The sequence below is a fragment of the Anastrepha obliqua genome, chromosome 3 (genome assembly GCF_027943255.1).
Source record: "Anastrepha obliqua isolate idAnaObli1 chromosome 3, idAnaObli1_1.0, whole genome shotgun sequence".
NCBI lineage: Eukaryota > Metazoa > Arthropoda > Insecta > Diptera > Tephritidae > Anastrepha > Anastrepha obliqua.
Window position 1 is genome coordinate 129,742,854 of NC_072894.1, and position 16,286 is coordinate 129,759,139.

Here is a 16,286-nt window from a genome sequence, read left to right on the forward strand (position 1 = left end):
TTGAAGGAATTAAAAGTTCAAACCATTTGAAAAGTCAAAGCGAATTACGCTACAAAAATTATCTGGCATATATCGGAAAATGAAGTGATATTTAAAGTGTCGAATATATGCCATTAATGAAAGCTTAACAAGTATTTCCATTACAATAAAAAGCAAGCAGAATTACTTAAAAAATATTAGCATAACTAAAAAAATATTTTCATTTAAACACTCGCCATTTTGTTCAACTGCTACTACTACTCGTAACCTGTATAACCTGCTGCCAATTCCAAAAAATCCAAAAACACACGAAATTATCAAAATATATTAAAGCACCGCATGAAAGAAGAAAACAGTTAAAACCTTCGACTAGCACTATTTAAAATATCTACGAACTAAAATACATACCGGAGAACTTTCAAATCTTATAACAAAATCTTTGAACTCTTATGACCAACCGTTACAAAATATTCTTTCCTCTGATGCTAACCACTCCGTCGGTACGTTTTCAAGGATATTTCAAAATAACAATCACTGCGTTGCCCAATGCAAATCAGCCAGCCAATAAGGGAGAAATGCACGGAAATTCAATGCCAATGAGGTTGGGAGTAGTGGCCTTGTAAAATCAAAATCCATTCCAATACCAACCGCCAACTAATTTTACGATCTATCTACCCATCTATTACTTGCTTGCCCTTTGGCGCAACACTGCGTCAGCATTTTTAAAATTGTTTAAGCCCTTGCTTGTCGTAAATAAAGTGCTACAAATAGCTGGAGCAACAACCACGAACAACGAACAAGAGCAGTTAGCAATCGTCGTGGTTGTCGTCTTGTAATTTGTTGTCGTCGCAGCAGTGATAAACATTAAATTTACAAAATCAGGAAACGTGTCAGTCAGTGGTCGCTGCATACCGTCGTTCAGCTGCTCGGTCAGTCAGTCAGCTAGTTGAGAATTGTAGTTGGCTGCAGCAGAACGGTGACAGTTGACGCTGTATCATTGTCCGACACGTCCGTTATGCTTGAAACCGGTGGCAAGTGGAAGTGAAGGCGGAAGGAAATAGGCAGGAAAGTAACACTTTGCATACCAACGGCAGGCGCTGAGGTAGTGCACTGCATAGTAGGATAACTGTAACGGTGCAACAACAACAAAAGCAACTAATCTGGAAAAGCAGTAAAACTTGCAAAAGTTACAGTTACAAAAATAACCGTAAAGTGAACAAGTGACTCATGCGAAAATAAGTGCACAATAGAAGTAAACAACAACAACAGCAACAACAAAGGACGACCAGTAACGCAAATAGGATTAAAACAAGGTATTGCAATGTTCTTAAATTAACCAGAACAAATACATTTGAAATAGTTCAGCGATGGCGCGCTGCTAGTTTTGTGATGGCAGCGAACCAAGCAAAGCAACCTACAAAAAAATTAAGAACACTTTCAACAAAAACTTTTGCAACAAAGAATTGGAAACTTTTGCGAGTTAAGCGTTTAATGAAAGCTTTCAGCAACCAAGCGTCGCCGAGTTGTCGTCACAAGTTGCAGAAGTTTCAATCAAAAGTAGCAACAACAACAACACAAATACTCCTCAACAATGGAAAAAATACTAATTTTGCTGAAATTGTTGAAAAGTAATCTGATATAACAACAATGCAATAGAGAATAAAATGATGAATGCAGTAATAAATTCACCAGAAGTTTTGAAAGGAACCAGACTTATAACAGTGAAAATTAACTGTAACTTAAAAAAAAAACAAATACTTTAAAAAATTGCAGCTTACGAAAACAAAATTAGTGAATAAAAATATTGTTGGTGGAAGCGGAAATAAGTAAAATAATAATAAATAACATAATAGAATGAAAACAAGGCACATTAGTCAATCATAAATAAATTAATAAAATAATTAAGGTAAGTGATCATTGACAATATTTGTGTTAGGTTAGTTAGTTAAGTAGAAATCAAACTGCGGCAAAATTCGCAATTTATTATTATTATGATTTTTTTACAACCAACACTAACGTAGTAGATTGTCCATTCTCAATGGGCTACAGCTAGCACATGGACTGAAAAGTACCGAACACCTTTTTTGTTCAAAATTAGTTTTATTTATCAACGTTATTTCCATCAAGAAAAAAGGAATCATTCCAGCGTTGTTCTAACATTTCAATACGACTTTTGTGGAACGATTTATCTTTTGTCTCAAAATAGGCCTCAGTTTCAGCGATAACCTTTTCATTCGCACGAAATTTCCAACTGGCAAGCATTTTTGTAGGGGTGTGAGCTGCCAGTATCTAGCGCATACGGTGGATGTGGGAGCAATTCGAAGTTCAATTCTTGTAGTTTTGCCATTATTAACACGTTCTAGTTTTTGCTCAGCAGTGAGCAAACGCGGCTCTCACTTTGAACAGAGTTTTCTCATAGTCAAATGCTCATGCAATATACTATAATTTGTATATTCAGATATCTTTACGAGGTCAGCTAACTCAGGCAACTTCACTTTTCGGTCATTTAAAACGATTTTGTGGATTTTTTTATGTTTTCTGGTGTTACCGCCTCCTTTGCATGTCCGCTACGTCGGTGTCTCTACGACCGAGCTTGAGGTCAGCAACCCATCGTTTTATTGTGGTTTCTGATCAAGCCCCCCTTAACAGTTTTCAAGCCATTACTTCACTTGAAACGGTATTTTTTCCCACCAAGAAGCAGTGCAAAATTAAACACCAAATTCTTTTTCATCGATTGTTTTGAAATAACAAAAGTAGCGTCACTCATCGCACAATAACTCACGAATTACAATAATAAATATAATATCATAAAATTTTAACAGCTGACCTTTAGGGTTAGTACTAACTGCAAAAGAGGTGAATGCAATAAAACTAATATAGTACGATCTACATATGTGTTCGGCCCTTTAGGGACTTTTCAGCCCATGTTTTAATTCTATCCAATTTTTTCCAAGTTTTAAACCTATTTCTACGAAATTTTTGTATTTTTTCATTTACAAATAATCAATAAATCGCTGGCAGACAATACAAATTTATAATCGAAATATAGCATTTCTCTTAAAAAATAGTAAATTCATAAACTATTATTTAATAAATAATTCACTTTTTTCCCATTGCTTAAAACACCTGACACCAGTTCTGATGGTACCAAGCAAGTTAGTCTATAACAGTTGAAGATTAGTCCTAGATCGAACGAATTTCGCTTCCAATATTAATCGTTGTAAAATCCTTAAAAAATTATTAAAGTATTAGACATGGCTAGTGACTACAAGATGAAAAAATAATGAATGAAAAACTAAAATTTTCGATAAAAGATGTATGTATGTATATCAAATAAATGTATCTTAAATACTTGAATGAGCAAAAATGTGCATTTGCATTTCATGAGCAAATGCATTTCATAAATTTTCATCGTGTATGCATTGGAGTTCCCACCTGTCGCCTTTTCATTCTTTTAAGATCTATGGTATAGTGACATCTGTTGGTATACGCCGATATCTTTTGCGGTGCGCTGTGACATCTGTTGGTAAGATCGTAGGCCATTCACAGTAAAATAATTTTATATACCATATTAAAGTTTCATGCTTATCGAATCAATGCAATAGCGCATTTTATGGGAAAAAAATTTAATTTAATTATTATTTTTGCGCCCATTATTAATTATGAGTACAAACTTATATTTAATTTTGATTTTGAGGTGTATTTATTTGGTTATATGCATTTTTTCTCTAAGTTGGAAAAAGTTAATCTTTTTCTATAAATCCAACATTGATCATTAACAAGCCTTTGAAGCCGTTTGAAAGATTTCAGTTTCAGTTTCCTCCGCCGTGAGTGAAAAATTACTGTTTGAATGGGGAAAATTGAAAATTAAGTGTATCCAAAAAGTAGGAAGTTTAAGGAATTTTCATATTCTCTCCTAATATAAATTGCAGTCACTGACCTTGTTTTGAACAACCTTTTCAAGCTGTAAGACGATGAAGGGACTTTAAGTTCTTCGGTTTCCCCCTAAAATTGAACAAAATTTATTTTTTGACAAGTAGAATGCCTAATTTTTTTCTTTCTGGCTGCCGCCGTAGCCGACTGGGTTGATGCGTGACTACCATTCGGAATTTGGAGTATGTTGGTTCGAATCTCCGTGAAACACCAAAATTAAGAAACAATTTTTCTAATACCGGCCACCAATCGGCGGGCAATGCCAAACTTCCGACTGTATTTCTGCCATGAAAAAGCCACTCATAAAAAACTATCTGCCATTCAGAGGTGGCTGAAAACTGTAGGACTCTCTATTTGTGCAACAACATCAAGACGCACGCTTCGACCAAAGACCGAACAGAAGTGTACGCGCCCATTATTTATTTATTTATGTAATACTAACTGACCCGGCGAACTTTGTGCCGCCCTAGAGGCAATAAAAAATCAGATTTTTGATTTTATTAAGTTAATTTTTTTATTAAACGAGTATTTCAATGAAGCTTTAATAGATTGCACTCTTCAGTTAAGCACCTTGTGATACACGACATTTTTTGTTTTATTATCAGGTGCAAGAACAAACAACGCAGATGGTTTTCCGACCCGTTAACATGCCACATATAATTGACCATGTCAGAAACATTGATGGTCTAAATTCAGACCACAAACTTTCAAGGACTGGCGTTGTGATTTGTTAATGGTCATGGCGAATGCAAGACGGATCGGAAGTTGAAGTCTTTTAAACTCAAACGGAAGATCGGTTGGGATCATCGGGATCCTCGGAATGAGAACTTCTTCACCTTCGAATTTTCCTTTGAGTATCGTCGCGTAAATCACATTGATCATCAATTTATTTACCACCAAACGCGTACCGTTGCAAAGTTTTAGTGGGCTTATGTTTCGACGCATGATTACTACGGAGCCAACTTTTAGGTGTAAATTGTGCGGTGATAAGCCAGGCACATCGAAGGAGTTTAAAAATTCAATTGGATAGTTGGTGACTTCATCTTCATTTGTTACACAGTCAATGGATTTGAATGAATGCATTGTTCCAATGATATCATTTTGAATTATGTAGTTTTGTTCATCTACATCTTTATTATTAGCCCCTAAAATTGCTCGCTCACTCAACCATTCATTATTTTTGTAGTTATTAATGATGTTTGGGAATACTTTATTGATAAATTCGTCTTTCGATGAGACAAAATTACAGAAATTCTGAGGAAATGAAATTAATCCGTTCGATTCATCGACAGGTACTCGACCATTACCGATAGTCAGTAATTGCTCAGATAAATCTTCAGTAGATGTATCATTAACTAATGCAACTTGTTGTCAGCTGAAGTTTCTTCACATAGCGCCATAGATTCGACGTCAGCAGCCGTTGATCTTGGAATTACTGGCAGTGTTCGGCGGAAGTCGCCAGACAGTAAAATCATTGCGCCTCCAAACAAGTCAATAATGGTAATTTCACTCCTCCGGGCGTTTCTCCGGAAAACTTCAATGCGCCACAATACTCGGAAACAACGTTCATTGGCCCAATGCAAACGCTAGGATGCAAGCAGTAACCAGTGTTGCAATCATATCGAAACGCTACTCGATTCAAATCAGCACTTGATAATTCTCTTCTTGTGCGTCGAAAATGATCTACTTGCTGATCTCTGTTATTCGTTCGACGATTTCGCATTGCCAACCGAGCCGTTTCATGGGCTGCCTCGCTTTGCTCTTGTGATTGAGAAGCACGAAGTTGAGCCATACTAACGCGGCGCTCTTCACAGGAAATTCCTTGTGCTTTTTCAGTCGTTTCATTCGCAATGTTTCGTATTCTTCTTGCATTACGACTTTGTCGGGAAAGATTCGATCGTCTTGGTCGCGGCATTGATAATGATGATTCAAAGAGAATACAAATTACTGTGATTATACCTATATTTCTGACAAAATTTATATTATCAAATTCTCTACTTAACCATAGACAAAATTACGTTTAGCTGTCATTTGCGTTTTGTTATTCCATATCAGATGCATTTTTGTTATACCACATTTTATAGTGGCTCGAGTTATAAATAGTGTAATTAACATGACTTTCTTTTATATATATAGATGAATAAAAATGATACAAAAAATATGGGAGATTAATTAAAGAAATGAAGCAATTAATTATCTGTTAAGATATAATTTGCAAAAATATACCAAAAAACATCCGCACAAGCAAATTTCGAGAGAGGAAAAGCTGTAGAAAGGTTGTAAATGACTCCCAAAAACTAAAAAACGTATTATTTATCGTGAAATTTCGTCCATTATCGCACATTGTTTTTGCCCGAGACGACCCCTACTACAATTTTGCAGAGAAAAAGTTTTTGGAACTTAATACTTTTAAGAGTTAAAAAACTCCGCATTGGGTACGAATTCTTGTTCTTCTTGATTAGCGCGATAACCGCTTAAGCCGTTGATAAGAGCCTTATAAAGTGTTAGTTTTGTTCTTCGAGAGAGGATTTTAGCACGTGTTGGTATGAAATTCTTTGTTGGATGTCAAGGCTGACAGTGTTATCACCAATAACAATTAATGTTGGGGTAAGAATTATTATGTTAAAATAATTCGAGAAAATATCCGCCATTAAATTTGGTTGTAAATTTTCAAAAATAGTTATAATGGTAATTGAATGTAAATGCTCTATGAAAATTGTGACGATTAGGCGCAAAACGGCAGGTGGTCCAATATTCTATAGCTCTTTGTCTTTCTCAATTGAAATATCGCATTCTTTTTTTTTTTTGGCTGTTGCACGCTGAAATTGTTGAGTGCATCTTCTATGGTAGAATATCTGTCTTTACAGTTTGGTGCTCCTTGTGAATGGTAACTGGCTTCCATGAAAAGCCATTTATAGTAGAAAGCCTCTTGACCATTTCTAGGGTAACACCCATTTTTATCTTAATGGCCGCGAAATTAGAAGTGAATCCACATTCTCCGGACTAACTGCCGATTTTACGAACCCTGCTTTGATTTAATGCGGTTTTCCATCAACGTTTTTAAATTTTGAAAAGAAAAAACACTAGCTATTGGCACTAACACCTGACTTACCCCCATCGCGCGACCATAACAAAGTTTATAGGTTCGCATTTGCACATTCACATAATTTATGTGACAGATGAAGGAAATAAACAGAAGACCCACAAACCAGTGAAATATGTGAATACCAAACAAAGGCGATACATAATGCATATTGTATTATTTGCGCAAATGCACGCATGCACATACATACACACATACAAATACATATGCCACATGTACGAGTAAATAGTACATCGACCAATATGAATGTTACGTTAAGTGTAACTAACGTTTCGTCGGATGTTACACCTGTACGCAGTTAAATACTCATACGACATGTGGCATGTGTCTGACAATTCACGCACACATACTTACATGCATCACACATGTGCAAACTTACCGTTGTTATTAGTTGACATAATGGATGAAATGAGAATGCAAAGGCAAATGGACATAAAAGGGAACGAATAATGCATAGACGAGCACACACACACATACACACAATCGCAAGTAAAAAAAAAATAAATAATTGGCGCGTACACTTCTGTTATGTGTTTGGCCGAGCTCCTCCTCCTATTTGTGGTGTGCGTCTTGGTGTTGTTCCACAAATGGAGGGACCTACAGTTTCAAGCCGACTCCGAACGGCAGATATTTTTATGAGGAGCTTTTTCATGGCAGAAATACACTCGGAGGTTTGCCATTGCCTGCCGAGGGGCGACCGCTATTAGAAAAATGTTTTTATTAATTTTGCTTTCACCGAGATTCGAACCAACGACCTCTCAGTGAGTTCCGAATGGTGATCACGCACCAACCCATTCGGCTACGGCGCCGCAAGTATGCTTGGGTAATATCTAAACAGATGCGCATTGTATGTGTATTTGTGTGTACTCACCTACGTGCAGTACTCATTTGAAATGCTCGCTTGGTTGAGTGTCATTTCGCAACTGCGGCATTCGTCTGACGACCGGTATAATAACGCATTCATGCAGAGCCTCCATTGTAGTTGCACAAACGAATAAACGAACGACTACTTCACACACATGAAACAATGAAATGAGAAATATTCGTGTATAACTTCAACATTCTTGTCCTATTTGTACAGCGTGTAACTAACTAACTAACTAACTGACTCCGCTACGACTACATATTTGCTCACATACATAAGGAAATTTCTTAGTTTAGCACGAATGTCCTTCGCATTCGGTGCTGGGCTATGCATTGCGGTGCGACTTAATTACTCTCTCACTTTTGTATTGCTCTTGTTTTTTTGCCCTCTTTTTTTGCATTGCAGTAATGTTTCTTTATTGCGCCTACTTTTTCCAAACAATTCAGCCTAAACTTGAACAATAAAATTAATTATCCAAGCAATACATTCCACTGTAGTCAAGTAGTTCAACTTGTTTCTGCTTTAACCGACTTTTTTCAGCAACATTCTTGCCGTTTGCTATGTATCCCATGTCTTCGGGTGCCATTATCTTTATTTAGCTTTCTTCTATTTTTCGTTGAAGTCTGTGCGTCGCACTTGTGCAAACATAGAGAAAAAACTACTTAGAAGCTACGCCTACTGTCTTTAATTTCTTCTACAAACGTGCAACGGGATATATAAAGAGTGAGCATCAGACTTCTTTGCAAAAATATTGTAAAAACTAAGTGCAATACTTTTAAGTTATTTTTGCTTTATTGGAAAGATTAATTATGGAATACATCTTCACTAAAATTGCTGTCTCGAATAGCATATCCAGAAAACACAATTTTCTGAGACTTAGTTCGCGTACACCCTGGGACGACATCACAAGCGCTGCGTTGGATTGGAATCCCCAAATAAATCAAATTATAATCTGTTTGTGGAGGCCCTAGGATCCACCTATCAATCTCCAGAAAATATATAGGTCGTTGAAAGTTTCTGGCTCTATCTCACGAGTGCGTTAATCTGCACCAGGTTGATCTAAAAGTTACAGGAATATATTCAGAAATTTCAAAATATAAGTTTGTTCCTCAGAAGTAATATTATCGCCTTCAAAGTTTTCCCTATCAACTACAACGCACTGATGCCAGTGTGTGATCCAGCTCTCGAAACATTTCTGGAATTCTATTTTCGGTATAGCCATCAGAGCCGTTTTCCCTTACTTCCTTTTGGCCGCTGAAACGCGTTCCCCATAGTAGTTTTTGACTAAATTACTCATAAACCTACGTCTCGCCTCCAGTAATGATGAGTTTGATTAATGTTGTTGCGAACTCAGCTTGGAAATCATGCCTTTGGCGATATCAACGAGGCTCCTTTTTTGCATGAAATTCAGATCCTTTGTGACCAACTTTGCAGCAACGCGACGCAAACTCAAATTATTAACTACAGTACAATGCCTTGGGCGCATCCATAAGCAGTAGTAATATCCTTTACCCGCTCTCTGATTGTTAATTTACGGTTATTGATCAACTTTTCTTTCACTTAATTGATGTTGTCATCAGTTTTCGATGTCGACGACCCGCTACTATGTTCGTCATCCTCGAAAAACTCACAATCTTTTTTGAACGATCTGCAGCGCTCATGTCACTCGTAAGTGGCTTTTTTCTTTAAGCTATCATTGCCGAAACAGTTTCCCATTGTTTCTGAGATTTTCACGCCATTGAATCCATTTTTAACGCACAATTTAATACAAAATCGTCGTTGCAAATCCACCCATTAAATATATTTTTAAAACTGTAAAAATCGGAAATACCTTCTACTCAAATATGAACGAGACGGTATCAATAAAACGGTCCGCGGATGACATATGGCAAAAATAATTTTTTTGTTTTTTGGTAGGACTGTTATAAGCTTACATGGCAAATTTCAGCGTGATATGTCACATAGTTTGTTTTCTGTGCTACTGTAAGCAAGTCAAGCTCGAGTGTGTTCTTCGAATTCTCTTTTATGACTTCAATTGTCTCAAAATGTTTTCCACGGAGCGGCAACTTGAGCTTGGGAAACAGGAAAAAGTCACATGGAGCCATATCAGGCGAATACGGTGCTTGCGGAACGATATTAACATTATTTTTGTTCAAATAATCGCGAACAAGACGTGTGTGTGAGCTGGTGCATTATCGTGATGCAAGAACCATGACTTGTTGTCCCACAATTCCTTCCTTTGAAGACGAATGTTCTCGCTCAAACGCTTTAAAACGTCTAAATCATATTCAGCGTTAACCGATTTTGCGATTTGTGCGATTTTCAAGCACAATTTCCTTTACTTTTCCGATGTTTTCGTCGTTTACTGATGTTGCTGGACGACGTTCATGAGGCAAGTTTTCAACCGATGTACGGCCCTATGACGATTTGTACCACTGGAAAACACGTGCACGCGATAGAGCAGAGTCCCCATAGGTTGTCTGCAACATTTTTAAGGCGTCTGAAGCCGAAATTTTGTTGGAATAACAAAATTTCAAACAAATTATTTGAATTTCCATCGTTAAATTCGAAGAACACACTCGAGATTGACTTGCTTACAGTAGCACAGAAAACAAGCTATGTGACATATCACGCTGAAATTTTCCATGTAAGCTTATAACAGTCCTACCAAAAAACAAAAAATTTATTTTTGCCATATGTCATCCGCGGACCGTTTTATTGATACCGTCTCGTTCATATTTGAGTAGAAGCTATGTACGTGCAGAGGTAATTCGATTTACTTCAGACGGCGCAAGTTTTACAAATGCCAAGCAATCGCGATACGATTTTTATAGGAACGTTAATCAGAGCTGTGACAACCTAATAAACGACAAAAAAAAAACGCCACTCAAATCAATCGACTAGAGGCATCACTTGGCGGTGGTTGTACCCGGAACTTTTTTATCAAGGAGGTACTTCATCCAAAGTTGTTCCAATTTTTTAAATCCTTCCAGTTGTGGGATCCATCTTTGGGATCTGAGTCGTTTCTGGAATATCTACATAATATAAATTTTTCATGACAACCCACAAATAGATTCCAATGGCATTGGCAACAGCTGATAACACAATGAGTGAAAACCCTTTTTGATGTTGAACAACGATTGCTTGCTTGCTGAGCTATGTGGCATGGCACATCGTGCTGCTGAAACCAAAGGCTGAGCTCTCTTTACTAATATTAGTTCGCCCACAAAACTGCGGTAAATAAGGCTCAGGGATCAAAATCTTATTCAACAACATCCCCGAAAAGTGTTGACTTCAAAATTGATACCAAACTTCTACTATCTGGGAATGTATTGTGTGCATGTATGTATTGGATTTTCAGTCATATAAAGATACTCCTATCTTCAGATGCATCAACTTTCTATGTTTACATAGCCATGAAGATCAAAACGTATGTCGTTTAAAATTTCTTTTCAGTTCGTATAGTCCAATACGAATTTTTGAAATTTAAGTACGTTTATTTTCAGCATTTTGAAACATTTTTAACCGTTAATCTATGGCTTCGTTCTGCGGATATATGATAATATTATATTGAGTTTCTGTATATTAATTTCTTTATGCCCAGAATAGCTGCCAATGCCAAAATAATATGTGACTTAAAAATAATCCAGATGATGGCCCCCCTATGCATTTCGTAGAAAAACTAAAATTCCTTAATTTTGTTTGCTGCGTTCTTAGTTATCCAATAGTTTGTGTCAACGTGCACTGCTTCGACAATGAGGAGACATTCAAGGTCATTATTTTTGGCTCAATACCGACTGTTCGCCCTGTGGGGTAGCTGAAAAGTTGGAAGTGTGAGAACGGAGCTATTTTCCAAGAAAACCAGTAATAGTTGGAAATAAATATGCTGCCAAAGTCTAATTAGCTTGAAATGACACAGCAAGCGTTCGTAGAATTATTTTACTAATCAGTTTACCCAGAAAAAAGGGGAAATGTTTAAGCTTGGAATTATTTAGGCGGTTTATTTGCTAAATTTTAAGCAAATTAAACGCTGCTTAGAAACTTTGTGAACTTATTTTGTGAAACCCACAGCGCAATTACCAGAAGCACGAAATTTTCAAAATACATGCACAAATAATTTTACACAGCAGTACAAAGAGCTTTCAAGATAAGAGACCGCACAATTTTTGCTTATCTCATTTTATTTTACTGCCAAAGTTTTGCCATAAAATCGTGTAAATTTCAGTGGAAAGCAGCAATCGCGCTTTGTAATAAACAAAGAGACCGAAAAATTGAAGCTTACAATTAAATTTAACTAAATTTTGTGGACTGATTACGAGTTCGAGATTTTTTATTTCTTGCCGTTCAAGCACTAATTTGGCCGCAGGGCTGATTGGAGTGAAGATGCGTTGAAATTTGAAATGGGAAATATTTTTAGATGGCGAAACTAAGATCGAGACATTTAGTTCAAACACCGCTTAGCCGCAGGACTAATTGGAGTGAAGATGCGTTGAAATTTGAAATTGGAAAAATTTTTTAGATCGCCATCACCTAAAGTTCAAACCCGTGCCACTGGTTACGTCATACCCCCTAAATGGGATTCAATAATCCAGTCCTTAAGGTATAAAATGTCCTTCACGTTGGTGGCAACACCAACCGAAATATGAATTGCCTCCAAGTGATATTTCTAATTACCGTTAGTTTTGTGAAACTTTCTGAGGTGGATGAAAATAACTTTTTTTTTTAAAGAATACGGTTTTATTTGCTGAACCGCTTATAATTAAACTTAAGTCTAACGGTAATTTACAAATGATAATCTAATTTATCTACTTCTTAGCCCGTTATGTAAGCTCCTTTTTATCTAGGTATCCCTAGCGAAGGAAAATTTGGCTGTGGCTATGTCGAAATACCTCCACCAAAAGGTTATTAGTTGCAAGGTTGTTCTTGGTGAAATGCTTTGGGACTTTCTTCAAGGGCAATTCCAGTTTGTGGCCGGTCCGGAATAAATTGGGAAAATGGTATATATGAAGGCATAAAAGTGTATAAAAAAAAAATACCAGTCTAACGGTTAGACTTGATAGAAGTGAAACCTTCCGTAAAACAAACTGAGAGAGAATAAGGCGAAAGCAGCATTAGGAGCGGGATAATTATAGGTTCATTATAATATTGCTATAAAGTTCATATTTTATTTTCTTCATTTTATCATTATTCATCCTCAATGTTTTCAATTTCAACAAATGATACGAGTGGCTTATGATAGATAAAATATGATACAAATGCTTTGGTTTCGATGTTGTCAAAAAAAATACCCAAACGGACCGAAGAAACAGACAAATTTCTTCCATTTTCGTCTACTTGTATTCATATAAAAATTTATGTCTCTTCCCACCAAAGCTAAATGTATTAGTATATTTCTTCTTGTATTTATTCAAGGCTGAAATCCCGGCGGTACTGCAATACCGGGCCAACCCGTGGCAGAGGTGGAGAGCAAGCCCCTAAAACACTCCGCCCATTTCCAAAAATCAGTTTAACATTTGTTGTCCTCCGATGGAGGATCTATCAGATGTTAAGCTGATAACCACACTACCTAGTCAATACATTTTAAATAATAAACCTAATAAACCTTTTGAGAATTACACGCTCACAAAAATTATTTATATCAACATATAATATAACGCTTCGTAACTACATAAATAACTTTTAGGCCAGCGACGACAGCATGGCGCGGTAGCCGAGCGACTAGCAATGTGAGCTTCCGATCCAAAATCCTTGGTTCGAATCACAAGAAAAAATAAAAGTTATTTTTATTTAGTTCGTCGCTACTTTTATATCAACATATAATATAACGCTTCGTAGCCAAGAGGGTCGCTTTTTCGTTTCACTTTTCCTCAAATCACTCCCAACGATTCTAAAGAAGTTTTCACTTCAAAAGTCGAAGAAAAGTTAAGTAAGGAATAACTTTTTCGAAAAAAGAGAGAGTCTCATTTAAGTTTGATTAACTTCATCCAAGGTTTCTCCAAGTTGCTAAATTTTCCAATCGCTTGAATCCCGCCGCATAAAAATATTCCTTGTAGGTTTGTCTCGATACCAGTGTGCACCTGAATATTGCATGTTATTTACCAAAAAATATGAAAATAATTGAAGCTATTAATAAAGAAATATTGAAAGTTAATTTTTTTCCTCTTCGCGAGTTCTTCCAGTCTTAAGCAAGCATAGAGTACAAACAATGTTCAGTTTTTGAAAGGAAATTTCAGCTCCCTCAAGCTTTCTAAGAAACTTGCCGCCTCATTGTGCACTGATCTTCTCCATGTTCCTTTAGGACCACTGTTTTAAAGATGAGTTCATAACGCCAGTCTTCAGATTTATATTTGCAAATGTTCCATATTGACTCATAAGGAATAAATATTTGAAATATAGTGTACCCAAAATTCATCTTAAATGTTCCGAAATCATTAGTTAGTTCACGCAGAGCTGTAAATGTCGAGTCATTGCTGACGTGAGCACCTATTGTGAACATTCCCATATCGAGACGCTGAATACTGAACTTGAGTACTCCAAAGTGTATGCATGATCCATAAGTCTCTCCTCTCTTTTTCATTAAAAAATCGCTGCCATAATCAGTGCCACACATGTATGACAAAAAACGTTTCCCGGTCTCGCCAATCTAACCAGTGACTATATCGCTTCTAGTCTCTAGTCCTATGAGGATCATGGTTTTAACTTTCTCGAAAACTCATGGTAAGAAGTGATCCCTTGATTATATGAATTAAAAGGATTTGAATGATTAATTTTAGTTGATACAATTGTGTTAAAATATTGCCGAAACACTACAGCTTTTCTTTTCTAGGTTAAATATTTAAAAAATGGAGGCATGTGGGCTCGCTTCAAATTTTCTGTTATGGTATATTTATTGCGGATAGAACGAAATACTCGTATGAGCTTAAAAATACACTGTAGCATTGCTGAAAATGACAGTTAATATCTATTGTGAATGAAAAATAATGAAACTTTTAAAGAGAAGAACAAGCAAGACTAAATGCAATGCTTATTTGCACTAACACATGCGAAATTTCAGTTTTTTGTTTTGATATTTCAGAGCAGTTTGAGAAATTGCAATTTAAGATTTTTTTAAATAAATAATTATTTCTTAGTATCAGGGCAGCTAATACTCATATTTGTTGTCTGCGGTCCATCTTTTACTGACAAAACTATCTACCAAGCAAATCAGCTGTTCACCAATTCGTGTAACAACCATCTGTCACACTACAATTTTGATCAGGATTAAATTCACCGGTAATCCCGATTAACGCCGCCGTCTGTCTAGGCTATTATTCGCAATCGAATATGGATATCCAAGGTTAGATGATGAAAAAATAGTTGCCGCTTAGAGAATTTCTCCTATTTTCCATTTTCACAATTGCATAAAAACACAAATACACATTAAAAAATCATATCAGCACACATCAGCTATTAAAGCAACTATTAATTCGAGTGCTCCACATTTCCTTAGTCAGAATTGGTTCACCAAATATAAATTTTTGTACATGTAGGCCATCAAAAAGCAAAAATAAATAAACAAAGTCATTTTCGGATATTCCAAACAGTTCCGTATGTACCTTACACAAACAATATTAATATCTCACGTATGTATAGGTAAGCATACACACATAAATCCACAACTTCTGTTGAGGTCCTACTACGAATTTACTTTGAATTTCGAAACGACGATTAATACATTTGTAAAATCACATTGAACTTGCCACTTCCACAAAAGTGGAAAGAAAAGAGTAGGCAACGAAAATCAACACTAAAAAGGCACCAACACATCGATCCATTTCTTTTATTATATTCATGCAGCAGGCAAGTAGTAGTTAAATGGAATATTAGAAGTCATCGCCCAACTCACTTCCTGCCGCTTACAGGCGCCTAAGAAAATGAGTATAATCTGTTATACTTTCTGCTTGCATAGATCGGAGAGAAAAGGCGTGCGAATGGGGAAAATTCTCCAATAGTACCGAGAGAAAAAAGACGTAAAATCCAACGAAGACCTAGCCTAAGTGGATAGACTGAGGGGCACCGGAGTACACTGATTGTTATGCTGCGTGTATGCGGGCCATTTGTATGTTTTTATTGTGCCACCAACTTTAATGTCAAGCATTTCCTGTATGCTAGTGCAGAGTGAAGGCTGCCGAGTGTTAGTGAGTCAGTAGCGGTCAGCATGAAGATGCGAGGAAACAAGGAATACATACAACGGAAATATGTAAGTTGAGGTTGGTTGAGTTGATTTGTATTCGAGTTTGCTGAGTTTGAGTTCAGTAGAATAGGATATGAATATTTGTTGTCAAGTCTTCAAACTCGTTGGCCGTCGGTATTTTCGTAGTGAAGAAAAGTGTGTGAGTTTGACCCACTTTCTAAAGTCACTGCCTT

At 36.5% G+C, this 16,286-nt stretch overlaps 1 protein-coding gene and 1 pseudogene across 1 annotated transcript in view; one reads left to right on the forward strand and one right to left on the reverse strand.

Moving 5' to 3' along the window:
• Positions 1-1,799: 1,799 nt before the first annotated feature.
• Positions 1,800-16,286, forward strand: part of LOC129240124 (disks large homolog 5-like) — a 48,085-nt gene continuing 33,598 nt past the window's right edge. The window contains exon 1 of the mRNA XM_054875658.1: positions 1,800-1,885. The gene's annotated coding sequence lies outside the window, so the exon portion shown is untranslated. The remainder of the gene's footprint in view (positions 1,886-16,286) is intronic.
• On the reverse strand, positions 13,284-13,469 carry LOC129243196 (U2 spliceosomal RNA; annotated as a pseudogene).